The 17,594-nt window shown below is 45.9% G+C and overlaps 1 long non-coding RNA gene across 1 annotated transcript in view; it reads right to left on the reverse strand.

The window, feature by feature from the left end:
* Nucleotides 1-5,558: 5,558 nt before the first annotated feature.
* LOC144577082 (uncharacterized) overlaps nt 5,559-17,594 on the reverse strand; it is a 56,460-nt gene continuing 44,424 nt past the window's right edge. The window contains exons 2-4 of the long non-coding RNA XR_013520365.1: nt 11,551-11,644; nt 11,153-11,265; nt 5,559-10,947 (exon numbers count right to left, since the gene is read on the reverse strand). This is a non-coding gene — a long non-coding RNA (uncharacterized LOC144577082). The remainder of the gene's footprint in view (nt 10,948-11,152; nt 11,266-11,550; nt 11,645-17,594) is intronic.

Here is a 17,594-nt window from a genome sequence, read left to right on the forward strand (position 1 = left end):
TTTTGAGACGGAGTTTCGCTGTTGTTACCCAGGCTGGAGTGCAATGGCACGATCTCGGCTCACCGCAACCTCCGCCTCCTGGGTTCAGGCAAGTTCTCCTGCCTCAGCCTCCTGAGTAGCTGGGATTACAGGCACGTGCCACCATGCCCAGCTAATATTTTGTATTTTTAGTAGAGACGGGGTTTCACCATGTTGACCAGGATGGTCTCAATCTCTTGACCTCGTGATCCACCCGCCTCGGCCTCCTAAAGTGCTGGGATTACAGGCGTGAGCCACTGCACCCGGCCGAAATCCCGTGTTAAAAAAAAAAAAAAGAAAAGGGAACATTTTTACACTGTTGGTGGGAATATAAGACAGTGCAACCACTATTGAAAAGTGTGGAGATTCCTTAAAGAACTAAAGGTAAAAGGGTAGATCTACCATTTGATCCAGCAATCCCATTCCTGGGTATCTACTGAGAGGAAAATAAGTCATTAAATGGAAAAGATACTTGCACACACATGTTTATAGCAGCATAATTTGCAATTGCAAAAATCTGGAACCAGCCCAAATGCCCATCGATCAATGAGTATGTTGTATATGTATACCATGGAATACTACTGAGCCATGAAAAGGAATGAAATAATGGCATTTGCAGCAACCTAGATGAAACGAGAGATCATTATTCTAAGTCAAGTAACTCAGGAATGGAAAACCAAACATCGTGTGTTCTCACTCATAAGTGCGAGCTAAGCTATGAAGACACAAAGGCATAGGAAGAATACAATGGACTTTGGGGACTTGGAGGAGAGGGTGGGAGGCAGATGAGGGGTAAAAGACTACACACTGGGTACAGTGTACACTGCTCAGGTGATGTGTGCACCAAAATCTCAGAAATCACCACTAAAGAACTTATTCATTTAACCAAATACCACCTATTTCCCAAAAATCTATTGAAATTAATGCATAAATTAAATAAAGTAACTGAAAAAAATAGTATTAACATTAGGATGGGTGTGGTGGCTTATGCCTATAATCCCAACACTTTGGGAAGTCAAGGTGGGAGGATGAGTTGAGCCCAGGAGTTCAAGAGCAGGCTAGGCCACCTAGTGAGACCTTGTCTTTACAAAAAATAAAAATAAAAACTTAAATGGGCGTGGTGCTGCACTCATGTCTTTGGTCCCAGCCACTTGAGAGGCTGAGGTGGGAGGACCACTTGAGCCTGGGAGGCTGAGGCTGTAGTGAGCTGAGATCCTGCTACTGCACTTCAGCCTGGGTGGCAGAGCAAGACTCCGTCTTAAAAAAACAAAAACCAAATATAAAAACAAAACAAATAAACAACAGCAACAACAAAAAACCAGAGCACTGACATCAGCAATAGCCCAGTGACACCAGAGTCACCTGAGGAAAGACTGCTACAGACCCAGCGTGTGTTCCAATGAATAAATGGACCCCACACCAATATGTCCATTAGGAGAGGCAAACCTGGACAGGAAGAGACCAGGTGCCTGTGTGTTATCACCTGCCCTTGCAGAGCTGATAAAGAGATTCAGCTGTGAATACTGGTTACACCAGAAAAATACATTTCCCTAAGAAATTGAGGAGGAACAAAAGAACAGAAATTCCTGCTACTTAGGGACTAGCGCACTTGTCAGCAGTGAGTCACACCACTAGTAAGCCCGCTGCCCCCTCAGCGGCTCCCACACCACCGTCTGATAACTGAAATTCCACTATTAAAGCTTCATGTTGGGCTGGATGTAGTGGCCCATGACTGTAATCCCAGCACTTTGGGAGGCTGAAGAGGGCAGATCACTTGAGTCCAGGAGTTCAAGACTGGCCTGGGCAACATAGCAAAACCCTGTCTCTACTAAAAATGCAAAAACATTAGCTGGATGTCGTGGTGCCTACCTGTGGTCCCAGCTACTCGGGAGGCTGAGGTGGGAGGATGGCTTGAGCCCAGGAAGCAGAGGTTGCAGTAAGCTGTGATCACACCACCACACTCCAGCCTGAGTGACAGAGCAAGACCCTGTCTTGAACAAACAAACGAACAAACACGTGCTGTTTTTCAGCATGAAGTCGTGACGAGCAACTTGAGGACTGACATCTACATGGAGGAACCACCAGGCTGGTGAATGATTTTCAGGATGAATGTCCAGGTACTATCTTGTTAGTGACTAAGGAGTCACGCCAGTTTCCCCATTGACATTTCGTTTATTCAGTAAAGCAAGTGTTCCAAGTCTTGAGAATCCATATTGTTTTCCTTGCATTTTCATTTCAACGACCAGGAAATGGTATGCCAAGAAGGCCGCTCACCTCTGGTTTAAGGGTTTGAACTCTGTTAAAACGCAAATCATCCCAGAAAAGTGCAGCTTAAAAAAACAACTTTATTTTTTAGAGCAGTTTTAGGTTCAGAGCAAAATTGAGAGGAAGATACAGAGATGTCCCATGTACCTATAAAGGCATAGCCTCCTGAATTACCAACATCCCCACCAGAGTGGGACATTTGTTACGATGATGAACGCACACTGACACATCATTGCCATCCAAAGTTTACACTGGGGTTTGCTCTTTACGTGCATCTGTGGGTTTGGACAAATATATAATGAGACGTATCTATTAAAGTGCCATACGGAGTAGTTTCACTGCCCTGAAAATCCTCTGTGCTCTGCCGGTTCATCCCTCCTTCCGCCTAACCTCAGGCCACCGCTGATCTTTTGGCTGTCTCCATAGTTTGGCCTTTTCCAGAATGTCATGCAGTATGTAACCTTTTCCTATTAGCTTCGTTCACTTAGTAATGTTGTACTGGCCCGAGCATAGAAAGTCAACACCAAGACAAAAGTATGCCAAATTGCAGGGTCTCTATTGCCGGCGGCCACGGAGGACTCGGGTCTCTCTAACCCATGGCCCCGGAAGGAGGGTGTCAAGGCCTTTTATGCCCGTAAACCACCTCGGGGGTGAGGGTGAGGGGTGGGGGTGGGGGTGAGGGCTTCAGACCTTCCGAAGACCAGTGGACTTTGGACATTCCATAAATCACCTCCTGGGTGGAGATGAGGGTGAGGGGCTTCGGACATTCCGATTGTTACTTATGTGGTTCACAGAAGTCAAGATTAGCATTTGTTTACACATTGTCTGGGTAAGGTGGGGATCACAGTCCTTAATTACTTATTACAAGTTGCAGGGTCCAAGATGGTGTGGGTTTGAACCGCTTGCCTGTCACATTTGGGTTACAGAGAGCAGTTTCCACAGAAAGCCGAGGTGCGGTTGAGGTGTGCAGTTTCATGGGGCTTTCACCGTGTCACATTCCCCCCTTGTTTTATTAACAGGAATTCAATCATTGATTCCTCCATCAGGCTAGTATTGTTTGCTGGTTCTAAGGGCTCATATCAAGACCGTAATATCATTAGTCTACGTTTTTGGTGTACCCTGATATAGTGGAGATAGTTTCACAACCCCAACGGGAGCAAAAGGGTCCATTTAAGTCTCCACACATTCACCTACTAAAGGGTATCTTGGGTGCTTTCAAGTGTTATGGAGAAAGCTGAGCGCAGCCCTCTTTGTGTGGAAAGAAGACCATTTCTGCAAAGGTGCTGAAGGCACAGAAGTGGCAGCAGGGGCAGGAGACTCACGTGGGGAGGGGAGTTGGGGAAACCCTCTCCCTTCACAACCCTGCCTGTGTCCAGCCCTGCTCAGAAGACACTGGGCCTGAGAGGCCCATGGCAGGGGAAATGGGGCCGTGACTGGCAGGGCAGTTGGCCTGGTGCTCTCCTGAGTAGCTGTCAATCCCATGGAGCCCTGACTAGTAACCTCCGTAAGGCCGGTTGCCTCGCCAGGAGCTCGGACACGCCCATCCCTCTACACGCCTGAAAACTACGTCACCAGAATCTGCACTCAACACTAAACTCTGCACTCGGCACCTAGCCCGCCATTGGAAAACCCCACCAAAATTTAAAAGAAGCCCCGCCAAAACCGGCCCAATAGCACATTGCCCTGTCCAACGGCTCACCGGAAATCCCGCCTACCTACCAATAGCAGCTTGTCCTGTCCACGTCCTGTTTCTCCACAGCCAATCAAACGCCTTCACTCCCTATAAAAACCCATGCCGGAGAGAAGTCAGGTGTGACTTCTCTGGCCCCTTTCCCAGGGACCATGGAACCTCGCCCAGGAGCCAATTAAATTTCTTTATTTCAATAACTGGCCTCAGTTGCCTCATTCGAACCCTTACAGCCTCCAAGAGCTGGCTAGAAGTTGGAAGAGAAATCCACCCTTTTTTAAGCCAGAAAGTCCCCTTTTCCAGGGAAGGGACTCTCTTCTCAACCTACAGCTCACAGGATAGTCTGTGTGGAAAGGCTAAGGGAGTCTGGCTCAGTGGGAGCACTCCTTGGGAGAGCACTCCTCAGGGGAAACACTTCTCAAGGGAGCCTCCCCTCAGAGGGAATACTTTTCAGGGGAACACTTCTCAGGGGCACTTACTAGGGGAGCACTCCTCAGGGGGAGCATTCCTCACGGGGGAACACTCCGTAGGAGGAGCACATCTTAAAGGGAACTCTCCTCAGAGGGAACACTCCTCAGGAGTAATTCTCCTCAGGGGTAACTTCTCTTAAGGGGAAGTCTTCATGAGGAGCATTCCTCAAAGGAAGCTTTCTTTCCTCTAGGTCCTTTCCACCGTCTGGCAGGGTCTCAGAGCCAGACGTGCTCCCACTTCCTTACAGGACAGGATTAGATACCACCATTTATACCCTCACTGAAAAGACAGTCACACACACTCATACTGCAAGGGAGGAAAAATAACTTTTTTGACCCATCTAGATTCATGGCTGAGATTCCCTGTTGTAAGGCTGGACACCTCATCAGGAGCCCGGACAGCCACCCAGCTCTGCATTCAGCACCCAGCTCTGCACTCAGTACCCAGCTCTGCATTCAGCACCCAGCTCTGCACTCAGCACCCAGCTCTGCACTCAGCACCCAGCTCTGCACACAGCACCCAGCTCTGCACTCAGCACCCAGTTGTGCACCCAGCCCTGCAGTCGGGAATTCCAGCTGATGCAACCCTAACCAAATCTTGCACCAAAAAAACCCGCCAGACAACCCACCAACCAATAGCGGCCCAATCCCACTCCCCCAGAGCCAATCAAAGCACCCTGCTGTTGCTCGTTCTTCACAGCCACAAAAACCCCACGCCCCAGGAAGTCAGTGCAACTTCTCTGGCCCCCTTTCCCTGGACCAGAGAACCTCGCCCGGGAGCTGAATAAACTGGCCTTTAATTTTCTTATACTGGCCTCAGTTTCTTCATTTTAAACTCGGCAATAACCCTTACACTGTAACAAAAAAAAAAAACAGATTAAAAAAAGACAGGAAATTTGGAATTCTAATTAAGATGTCAGACATCATTCTGTTTCCCATGTCTGTTAACTTCCATTTTATATCTCTCATATTTCTGTCTCTACCTTTTTTCATTCTGGGTAAATTTATTTCAGTTTCCTAAATCTCTCTTTACCTGTGTAGACTCTACTGTATGATCCTCCCTTTTTTGATGATATTTGTTTTCTTGCTCATGTTTTCCATTTCTTTTTTCCCCTTCCTTTTAACACTTGAAACCATACTCTAACTGTAGTATCTGATGTTGTAGATTAGCAGTCCCCAACTTTTTGGCACCAGGGACTGGTTTTGTGGAAGACAATGTTTCCACGGACAGGGCAGGTGGGGTGGGGTGATAGTTTCAGGATGATTCAAGCCCATTATATTCATCGTGCAGTTTATTTATATTATCATTACACTGTAACGTATAATGAAACAAACAACAACTTATAATAATGTAGAATCAGTGGGAGCCCTGAGCTTATTTTTCTGAAACTAGGCAGTCCCATCTGTGGGTGGTAGGAGACAGTGACAAATCAACAGGCATTCGGTCCTCAGAAGAAGCAGAAAACTTAGATCTCTCGTGTGCACAGTTCACAATTGGGCTCACCCTCCTATGAAAATCTAATGCCACTGGAAATGGAAATGAGATGCGTTGTCTTTATTTATCATGGCCCATCTGATGGACCAAGTACCTTAGAGCTGATGTTTCTAACTCTTATATTGGTAAGACTTTCATTGGTAAGAAGCAACATGAAGAGCAGGAACATGTGGGACCCATGTTTTGGCAGGCAGAGTGACAGTAAGTCTGCTTTTCTAGGGAGCAGAGGCGGAGATTCTGATGTGTAGTGCCCAGCATCACCAGTGGGCTCCGCAGTGCTGCCCTGTGTGGTCTTTGCAGATTCAGTCCTGCGATGAGTGATACACTTGCCTGTGTAAGCTTCCAGTCCTGACCTTGTGGCTTTCCCAGGGAGTGTGCGATACCTAACATTCTATAGCATAGTCTCTGCTTAACCTAGCTAAGCGATTATGTTTTCAATTTTGGACCCTGACTGATAGCCTGTAGCTAGAGCAATATACAGAGGTTTAATTATGAAGATTAATTCCACACACTACATGCAGAAATCAATATTCTTACACAGAGCCCCACCTCACTGAAATCTGTGTGCTAATAAGGAGGTTTACAAACTCAGATTACTGAATACATTTGGTATTATATTTAGAACAGAAAAACAATTTAGGATTCAAAAACATGCCTTTCTCATCAGCAAGTTTGGTTCAAAATTACAAACTAGCTTTTTAATATATTCACAATTCTATTGTCTGGTTCAAACTTAGGGGTATACATGGTGTGTGTGTGTGTGTGTGTGTGCGTGTGTGTGTGTGTTTCAGGTTTGGTTTGATGTGATCTGCGGTTTAGTTAAAAATAAGAAATAAATATTTGGTTCCAGTTGGGATTTTATGTAAGCTCCTGCCAAGGTTATTATTACAAAGGTATAAAGAGGTCAGCATCATAGAGATAAATAATCACACTGATTTTCCACATGATATCCCATGACACCCGTGATAAATAAAGACAACACATCTCATTTCCATTCCGATTTCACCTCTGCTCCCAGTGCTTGGAATTTCCTCCCCTTCTGTCTCCACGGACTTAGATTATAGCTGTCCTGTAAAGCTCCCTTTTAATGCCACTTCCTGCCTTTCCTCAAAGCAGAAAGAATTAACATCTCTTTACTCTGGACTTATGAAACACTTCGTGGGTTCTACTTAATATTTTTGGATATATCTGGAGCTTGGTGGTACAGTCGAATGAGAGTGCCCCTCCAGTTGCTGGTCAGTCAGCTCCCGGAGTGGTTCTGTTCATTTCCTGGGCTCTGTCATCCAGGACTGTGCTAGAGAAGGAAGGGTAGGTGGTGGGGTGCAGTGGCAAGATGATCTGATCTACGTCTCATCAGGTCAAACACACAACCAGAATTATGAAGAATACAAAAACAGCTCTTGATTTCTGGTGATCATCCAAAGTCTTCTAATCCAAATGCTCATGATCCCAGTGGTTCGTCTATGTTGTCTCTTAATTTGCTCAAGGGCAGAGGCCTTGGGGTCTGCCGCAGACCAATAGCTTTGAGTGGCAGGGCCCCTTCCCTGGGTCTTCCTCCTCTTCCCTCTCACTACAGTTATTTTAATCCTTTCACTCCATAGCACCCACCCGAAGCCCCAACTCTCCTTGTGTCTAAACATTGGGTCACCTTGTCAATTACTTTCTGTTTCAACTTTTTCTTCTTTAGAAACGGGGGGTGGGGAGAACTTTGGGTGCTGAAGTTGAAGAAGGGTGAAGAAGCCCTCTCAGGAGACTGACCACCAGCTGGAATATTTAAAATCATCATAAGATCTCTCAAAAGGCAGATGTTAACATCCTACTCACAAATCCCCTGTTATCTCATGTGAAAAGACTGGCCCTTTCCAAGACCTGGGTGTCACAACAAAAAAAAAACCCTCCTGTATTATTGTAATCTTAGGAGATTTACTCTCTGGAAAGAGAAAAGGATGGTGAGCAAGAAGGAAAAATATCCATCCTCCCACCTCTCTGGCTAGAAATTAAGGATTTTGAGAGAATGAGCTGTTTTTTTGTTACGTATTTCTTAGTCCTTTGCCACAGTAGATCAACATGTATTTATTTAGTGGGTGGACAGACTATGGAGGGGATCGAGCAGGAAAACTCTGATGTTCTGATGTCTGGCAGTGTATCTGGTGTCTTAGACCTCAGTCCCCTGATGTCTCGGACTTTTTTTTAAGCACAGGCAAGTTCTGGCATGACATAAATCAAGACCTCTACACCCACCTAAGTCAGCCACTGTTGTTACCTTAGGACATAGAAGGCCCACAACATTTTCTTGCGGGCTGCAACCCAGCAGGGCCACCCCTGGTAAGGGTGTGAAGTCAGGAAGTTTGGCCTTGGTCCTCCTGCTCCTCTGTTTGGTCCTCCAACCCCCAGGAATCTCCCCTGCCCATCTTCCCCAGTCAGCACTTTCCTACGCTCTAACATCCTTGCAAAACAGGAAAAGGTCTGACATCATATTTTGACTGATACTGCTCGAGGTAAAATAACTAAATAATTCAAAAAATTGTAGGTGCTTGCTTCAAGACACCAGAAAAGAGTGACAGCCCAGAAGAAAGGAGATTCTAGAGCCACGGGGCTTTCTCTGAGAATGTGGAGATCCCAGTGGATCCAGGAGATTCAACGGAAACTGCTTCCTAAGCCCACCCAAGGCTCCCAATGCAGAGACGTCGTCCCTGGTTTTCCTGCTCAGGCAATAAATAGCAGCAGCAGGGCTGTCTGGCACATGGTGGTAACGATGTGGGAAAACGGCAGCAAACCTCCGCAGCTTCGGGAGCGTTTGCCTCTGGGACTCTCAGTGGGGCTTGGAGTTTAACTTGATTATGGGTGTTCAGAGTTAAATACCATTGCCCTAGTCACTCATGCCCTTGTTTATCCCCAAGGCTAATGAGACTTGGGAAATCAACGTGTGTGTATACCTTAACTGAATGGTGAGTTTTCAAGGCCAACTAGCATAATTTTCATCCTTCTCTTTTTGTCTTCCTCTGTCAGCTAGGCTGGAGTGCAGTGGTGTGGTCTTGGCACATTGCAACTTTTGCCTCCCTGGTCGAGCAATTCTCCCGCCTCAGCCTCCCTAGTGGCTGGGACTATAGGCGTGTGCCACCACACCCAGCTAATTTTTGTATTTTTAATAGAGACAGGGGTTTCACCATGTTGGCCTGGCTAGTCTCGAACTCCTGACTTCAGGTGATCCACCGCCTCGGCCCGAGAATGTGCTGGAATTACAGGCATGAGCCACCATGCCCAACCTCATAATTTTCATCCTTCTTATCCCATTGCCTAGTACAGTACCTGGCATCATAGATATTTGCAGGAAAAATCACTGAAGGGATGTATGAATGAATGAATGAGTAAATGAATAGCACATCTTACATTTTTTCTGGTCCCCTGAAAGGAGAAATAAACAAACAAAATAAAGCTGAGGGAGAAGGAGGCAAGGTAGCTACTGACGAGGCCTGAAAATTTCCTGAACTCTCTGACTGATTTTATTTTATTTTATTTTATTTTATTTTATTTTTTTTGAGACGGAGTTTCGCTCTTGTTACCCAGGCTGGAGTGCAATGGTGCAATCTCGGCTCACCGCAACCTCCGCCTCCTGGGTTCAGGCAATTCTCCTGCCTCAGCCTCCTGAGTAGCTGGGATTACAGGCACGCGCCACCATGCCCAGCTAATTTTTTGTATTTTTAGTAGAGACGGGGTTTCACCATGTTGACCAGGATGGTCTCGATCTCTTGACCTCATGATCCACCCGCCTCGGCCTCCCAAAGTGCTGGGATTACAGGCTTGAGCCACCGCGCCCAGCCTCTGAGTGATTTTATATGCTCATTCATGCCAACCAAAATTCAGAATTGCCTCCTGCAGCCCTCTTTCCCCACATTTCAAGATCTGGTGGTGTGGGTGTGGTCACAGGGCTTTCCCTGCACCACGCCTGTGTGTTCTGCGAGGTGGCTTGATCCACTGGAAGCTGGCTGGGAGTGGAAGCTAGTCTCAGTGAGAGGTGAACACTAACTCTCTCATCCCATGGCAGCCCTTCTGTCGTGATACATTGACTGACCAAGATCTATAGGACAGAAAGCAACTGTGTCTCTCAAAGAGCCAACAGTCTGACTCACATATGGAACAGATCCACAGTAGTCTTCATGGTTCGTAAAGATGAGGATGGATCCTAGTACGTGCAGTGAGGTGGGAGAGGCGGAGGGCACATGGAATGGAAATGCAGGGCACTTGACTCTGGAATGGATTTATAACTGTACTGTATGTAGAGAATGTGTACACCCAACTTAACAATGCCAGCTAAGTCTCCACCTGGCCCTCTACCCTAGAGTCCATTCACCAGCCCTCTCTTCCTTTCTGTGCCTCAGGAAGTTGACCCCTATGGGCTGAATCACCTGCATTCCCTGACCACCTGGCTTCTGGCTGGGTTGGCCAATGGGAGGCCCCAGCAAGGAAGAAACAGAAGTTGGGGTTTTCCCACACCCTTCCCTGCTCTGGTGCTCTATCTTGACTGCAGCTGTCTTTCCATCACTGCTGCTGTCTCCAGGAGACCCCTGCTCCACAGCTACAGCTCTCACTGGACCCCCTGTCCCTTCTGATCTAGGGGAGTAAGAGCTTCCGGCAGTTCCCAGCCTTCAGGTGCCTCAACAACCCTATTGGCTTCCTTGACCTTGTCTACACTTCCTAAGTGGTCCCTCCATTGAAGCCTCCAGTTGAGCCACCTGAGGGACAATCCGCTTCCTGCCAGTGCACTGACTGGCATAGGGGTGAGCATGCAGAAGTCATGTGAAGAGACATTTTCTACTAAACACAAGTTCTGACATTGGACTTGTTTTTTCTTATTCAACAAGAGGTTTCTGGCTTGTCAACACCTTTCTGCCCAACCTGCTTCCATGGGCTTGTTTCCCAGCAGCACCAGAGCTGACAGCACGTAGCACACGCCTGCCTCACGGTGGATGTTCTGAGAGCTCCTCCCAGCTCAGGCGGCTCAGGTCCTTGGGCTGAAAGTACAATAATTCCACTGTGCAGGGGTCCAAGCCAGCTGCTCCCACATCCCAGGGGAGCACACAAAAGAGATGGCTTATTACTAATTCCCAGCCCCTCCCAGATCTCCTCGTTGCACTCCAGGACCAGCCACAAGCATAGTGTGATTTGGGATGCAAGGAAAAGCGTTCTCAGACAGTCCTTGCCATTTTCTTTACATACCTGCTGAAATTCCTGGAAGACACCAGATTTTTTTCATAAGGTGCACACGGCCCAGCGAGGGAAAGCATCAGTGTTGATGAGGCTCAGGACATGCTAGCCCAAAATATTCTAAGCTGAAAGAATTTGAGAAAAAAGCATGTGCAGGAAAGTCTCTGTAACCATCCCCATCCTTTTCCATAAAGTGTAGGAAGGATATTCTCACCCTCCCCTGAAGCATGTCATAAAACCATCACGTGAGAGGTGAGCGGTGCCCTCCCTACACCCAGGGGAAAATAAGAGAATGAATAGAAGGGCTCAGGGGTATTAGAGTCTATGAGGAAGGTCAGAGAATGATCCTCCGTTCCCCACCATGTTTGGAAGCGATTAAAAATGCACGTGGGCCTGATGTAGTGGCTTACGTCTGTAATCCCAGCTCTTTGGGCAGCTGAGGCTGAAGGATGGCTTGAGCTCAGGGGTTTGAGACCAGCCTTAGCAAGCGAGACCTTGTCTCTCCTAAAAGTGAAAAAAAAAAAAAAAATTAGCCAGGCATAATGGTGTGGGCCTGTAGTTCCAGCTACCTGCGAAGCTGAGATGGGACGATCGCTTGAGTCCAAGCGACCAAGGCCACAGTGAGCTGTGTCAGTGCCACTGCACTCCGGCCTGGGTGGCAGAGGAAGATCTTGTTTCAGCGAAAAATTTAAAAGCCGATTTTTTTAAAGGTACATTAGATTCGGGCAGATGGAGATAAAAATGCCAGGTTTCTTACTGATGTAACAGGTGAATACTTATTAACTTTAGCCTTCCTAATACTGAACTTCAGAATTAAGCAAATTTCCCCATCCCATCACTGGCAGCACTAGACAATTGAAGCCCCATCCCTGTCTCCCATCCTCCATAGGATGTGCTCTGAAAGCCTTAAGCACAGAGGAACACAGAGAAAAGTGCATGCCCTGCAGCCAACTCCCAAAGAGAAAGAGGACAACGGACTTGGCTGAGCACCCTCAGACACCCTCCCCAACCTCACTGTTGAATAAATCATCTCCTCACCCCAAGGAGGAGAGAGAATAGACAGAGAGGGGCCAGGAGTGTTGGTTTCAAAGGATCTCCTCCTGCAGCTGCTTAATGGGTACAACAATACAGTTCGATAGAAGGAATACATTCTTTTGTTTTTTTTTTTGAGACGGAGTTTCGCTCTTGTTACCCAGGCTGAGTGCAATGGCGCCATCTCGGCTCACCGCAACCTCCGCCTCCTGGGTTCAAGCAATTCTCCTGCCTCAGCCTCCCGAGTAGCTGGGATTACAGGCACGCGCCACCATGCCCAGCTAATTTTTTGTATTTTTAGTAGAGACGGGGTTTCACCATGTTGACCGGGATGGTCTCGATCTCTTGACCTTGTGATCCACCCGCCTCGGCCTCCCAAAGTGCTGGGATTACAGGCATGAGCCACCACGCCCGGCTAGAAGGAAAAAATTCTAATGAATCTCTTGGGTAGCGGAGTAGAGTGTCTAAAGTTAACAACAGTGTGTTGTATTTTTTCAATAGCTAGAAGACTTGAAATGCACCCAGCCCGTAGAAATGATACATACTTGGGTGACCGATACCCTAAATACCCTAACTTGGTCATTACAGATTCCATGAATGTAACAAAATTTTACCTGTGCCCCATAAATATGTACAGATACAATGTTTCAACAAAATTCTTCTCCTTAAAGACTAAAAATAACACCAAAGAATCTCCTTCTCTCCGAGGAGAGGTATTATTCAAAAAGATTGTACATAGGAATTTTCAGAATCCTCAGATCAAGGAAGTGTTAATAAATGCTTAGCAGGATAAATACAGAATAATCTACCCCTAGAGACACTGTAGTGAAACTCAAACCACCAAAGACAAAGAGAACGTAAAAGTAGTGAGAGGATAAAGAAAGATGACCTGCTAAGGGCTGTCAGAGGACTTATCAACAGCAAGTACGTAAACCAGAAAACAACAGAACAAGATCTTCAGATTGCTAAGAGAAAAAGCTGTCAACTTAGAACTGTACCCAGCAAAAGCTACTTTTTTTTTTTTTTTTTTTTTTAAAGACGGGGTTTCACCATGTTGGTCAGGTTGGTCTTGAACTCCTGACCTCAGGTGATCCGCCCGCCTTGGCCTCCAAAGTGCTTGGATTAAAGGCGTGAGCCACCACGCCTGGCCAAAAACTACTTTTTTAAGAAAAAAGAAAAAATAAAGACATTCTTCTGATGAGAAAGAAAACAAAAAACCCTGAGAACTTACTATAGAAACTTCTGAAATGCATTCATTTCACAAAGAAACAAAGAAATATGCAGATGAAAGTCAGAGATAGAAGATGAAGCGAAGTATAAGGAGCTTCTTTGACTGTCCGACTTTTCTCATTCATGTCCCTTGTGTAGAGCCCCGGCTTAATTTTGTGAACTCGTTGTTAAGAGTTTGGGGTGAAATCTGTGATTCATTATCTGAATTCTGGATCTCTATAGAGCCCAAAGAAGGACGAAGGTGCTGCTGCCTTTTCAGAAGGTGCAGGTCCAGGGGGTCAAGGGTGAGGAAAAAGGAAACGAGACCAAAAATATGGAAGCCCTATGAGGTGATGCATCCCCGAGGCGGGCAGATCTTTCCAGCCGTAAAGAAAACAACAGACCGCTCAGGTAGGAAGTCCTCTGGAAGCATCACAAGAAAAATCCAGGCCTCTGTGTATTGTACTGAAGGAAGAGAGGAAGAGGAAAGTGTTTCTTCTCGACTCTCTCCATCTCCTGCTGCCCAGTGGTCGAGATTTACCCTGTGCTGAAATCACCCCTCTGCCTCTTGAATGGCATCGCCGGGGGCTCAGAGGCTGTCAGAAAGCCAAGTTCAAGCCTCACGGTGTATGATTTCATTCAAGTTCCAGAAGTGAAAATGACACCTGGTGCAAATAAGCTTTGGTATGAGGGATGTGAGAACCATGCCTGCCCAGAACCTTCACCCAGTCTGCAGACAGCTTGGGGACCTTGGCTGGGAGCCAGCAGTTTGGGGCTGGAGATGGTGCCATCAGGATGACAGGCAATCAAGGGGCTCTGAGAAGAGACACAGGTTCCAAGTCTCATAGGCTCCTGAAACAGCTTTTCTCTCCATGGAGCTAACTGATTTGCCCTAGATTACCCTGTGTTTTGCCCTCCTTAGAACTGTTTTCTAACCAATGAACTAACCCAGATTCAAAATTTTAATTAAAAATTAAAGGAAAAATCAACCACCTATCCATTCAAGGTAGGCAGACCATGCTGTGGCAACAAACAACCCCCAAACCTTATGACTTAACACAGCAAAGGTTGATTTTTCCCTCGTGCAATATCCACTGAGGTCCCGGGTGACCTTCAGAGCAACTGCCCTCCATGAGCTGCCTCCACCATCCAGGCTATGGAGGCTCCATCTGAGCTTGTGGCCGCCTTGGTGAGTGCAGCCTGAGAAGGGGAGGCTGGGAAATCATGTGCCTGTTCCGAAAAGCCTCCTCCCAGAGGTGACACATGGCGCTTTGGCTCACAGTGTAGCTCAAAAGTAGTCCTATGGGTTTACCTTCCAAGGAGTGGGAGAGCATAATCTTCCTTTCATCTGGATGAAAAGGAGACCCCTACGAACACAAGTAATGTTTTCCTGAAACATTTTTTTTGAAATAGGATTTATGTTGGGAAGATAAATTTAATCACTAAAATATTTTTCTCCCTCAGTTCTTCGTATTCTCCCTCATAATTCTATTCTGTACCTATAAGTGTATTCATCTTAACTATAAATGTCAGGAAGACTTAAATTTATCGCCTGTGATAATACCATCATTTTGGAACTACCCTAATGAGAAGTCCTCTATTTGATTTTACTTACAGTAAGTTTTGATAGAGTCAGTGACATTGAAATTGGCTTAGAACAAATAGGTTGTTTTAGAACTGAAAAGGATCTTAGCATTTCACACCCACAAAAATATGCTTTCAGACAGATCTGGAGAAATCCATGCTGTCAAAATAAGAGTTTGCTTTTAACATGTCAGCCACTACCCCTGCCGGTCCCCTGCCTCGCCCTAACTCAGACCCTCCTCATCTCCCCTGCGCCAGCTAACTGCCTTCTGATGGTTTCTTTGCCTCTCCAGCCCCCATCCGACCCACGTCCCATGCTGAGGCCACAAGTCTGAGCTGCATTCAGTCTACGGTGCTACAATTCAGACAATGTCTTATTTTCTCACCATTTCCTAAGTGTGTTCTGTTTCTCTTCCACATCTGAAAGCTTCTGGGGATGAGAACCGTTTCATAAATCTTTGCATGCTTTCTTACCCCTCCTTTCCTGCCTCTTCCAGCACCTGGTCCTGAACACTGTGTGTTCACAGTGCACTCAATAAATACTCGTTGAATTGAATTCTCTAAACCATACTAATTATTCATTCAGCTCAAGTCCCTGTGTCTATGTAGAATGATGGATTTCCAGACACCAGGACTGAGGGTCAATTCAAATCTCTCGAGGGCCTATTGGCTTCACGGTTGCGCACCACCTTCCCCTTTCACACTGGTAAACAGAGGGCGCAGGATTACGCCACCCCGCACTCCTAAGCAGCTGCCCCGCATTTTGTGCCATCCCCAGAATTAGTCCTAGTGGCAGACATGAAAATAAACCCATTTTTTCCCAAATTCTGTCAACAAAAGGGCCAATGAACGTCAAATTAATGACTCATTCAAAGTCCACTGCATCCTGTTTCTGACTTCTTGGAGGAAGTAGACCCCAAGATTTCCGAGAACACTCTTAGTAATTTCTCCACTAAGCACTCCTTTCAGACATTTGCAAGAGTGACAATGTCTCCATTATTATAAGCCTGAGACTCTCAAAGACACCCTGAAGTGTGATATTTCAGTATTGTCAGTTTCTAGTCCTAAGAGCAAATGGTGGCAGTTTGGAGTCACGCCTCAGGCCTCACCTCTTTTGCCTGTTTTTACGTAATGGGATCTTGCAGGTACAAACAAGAAAGACGTATGACATAACAGGAGAAGATGTTTCTACTTGTTGAGCTCAATTTTAATACTCCTTCAAATAAACTGGCAAAATAACAGCACCTTGTGTGCTGGGAGTACAGGAAGTGAAAGAATAAACTATACAAGTAATAGCACATACGAAAGGCTGATGCTACAACATGTTCAATGAATCACTGTGCCCAGCAGGGACAAGCAGGAACTTCTAAGAAGATGCCAGAATCTGCCAAGTGTTAGGAAATTCCATACAGATTGACTGACCCGATCGTGGTGTAAACCGTGGATTACCCAGAATTCTTTAAAATGCCTTAGTTTCAAAAGTGAAATTTGAGACAGGATGTATGTACAAATAAATGAGATAAGAAATCACTTTGGGGAAGCTGATAAAGAGATCCATTCAGGCTGGAAGTGATGGCTCAGGCCTGTAATTTCAGCGCTTCGGGAGCCCAGTGCAGGAGGATCGCTTGGGCCCAGGAGTTAGCGATCAGCCTGGGCAATACAGTGAGACAACGTATCTACAAAAAATAAAAATTACCCAGGTGCGGGGATGAATGCCTGCAGTACCAGCTACTTGGGAGGATGACTTGGGAGGATCCCCTGAGCCCAGCAGGTTGAGGCTACGGTGAGCTGTGATCACACCACTGCCCTCCAACCCAGGCAACAGACCAAGACCCTGTCTCAAAGGAGAGAGAGAGAGAGAGAGAGAGAGATCCCTTTAGCTAAATATGTCTGCCCTGTAACATGGTTGGGCAAGCTTGCATGTTTTATTAACATTTTAATACAGTCAATAAAATCACTGTGGCAACGTACAGCAACGGTGTTGCCAGACTAACAACCACAGCTAGTGTCAGAGATTATAAAACTGAAACGTGAAATCAACATGGAAACCAAAGTTAGATTTACAATTTTCCAACTGAATGTGCCTCTATCAGAAGCAAGAAGTTACATTAAACTTCGTAAAATGTCATAGATTAAAATATCCTTGCATAAAAATTTACTGTATAACTGAAATGTATCTTCTTCTAAGTCACAGAGATTTACTGTCTGAGCAGCCCATTGATTCATATTCTCCACATCGAATGCGAACCAATGAAGGGGTGACAGCAGTTATTAGGGTTTGCCAATGACTCAACTTTTAAACAGAAAACACTGTACTATTCCCCTTTTGAGACTCTAGTTATTAAGAGTATTGTTAGATTTTAAAGCAAGCTACCTTTTAAAAAGACGATGTGCTCTATTAACTTCTATTCATCATAATTAGGATTTTCTCAGTGTTATAACTTCAAAACCAAACACAGGAATCAGTGGCTAACATGAGACCCAAAGTGCTCTCAGAACCTCTGAATTAAAGTTACTGTGGCCGTCAAAGCAGCCTCACTTCTGACTGATAGACTTCATAGTGAATCAATGGCATACACTTGAAATAACAAACTTAAACCAGTAAAATCCTGCGGATTCTGTCCAAGAT

Source organism: Callithrix jacchus, chromosome 7, assembly GCF_049354715.1.
Source record: "Callithrix jacchus isolate 240 chromosome 7, calJac240_pri, whole genome shotgun sequence".
NCBI lineage: Eukaryota > Metazoa > Chordata > Mammalia > Primates > Cebidae > Callithrix > Callithrix jacchus.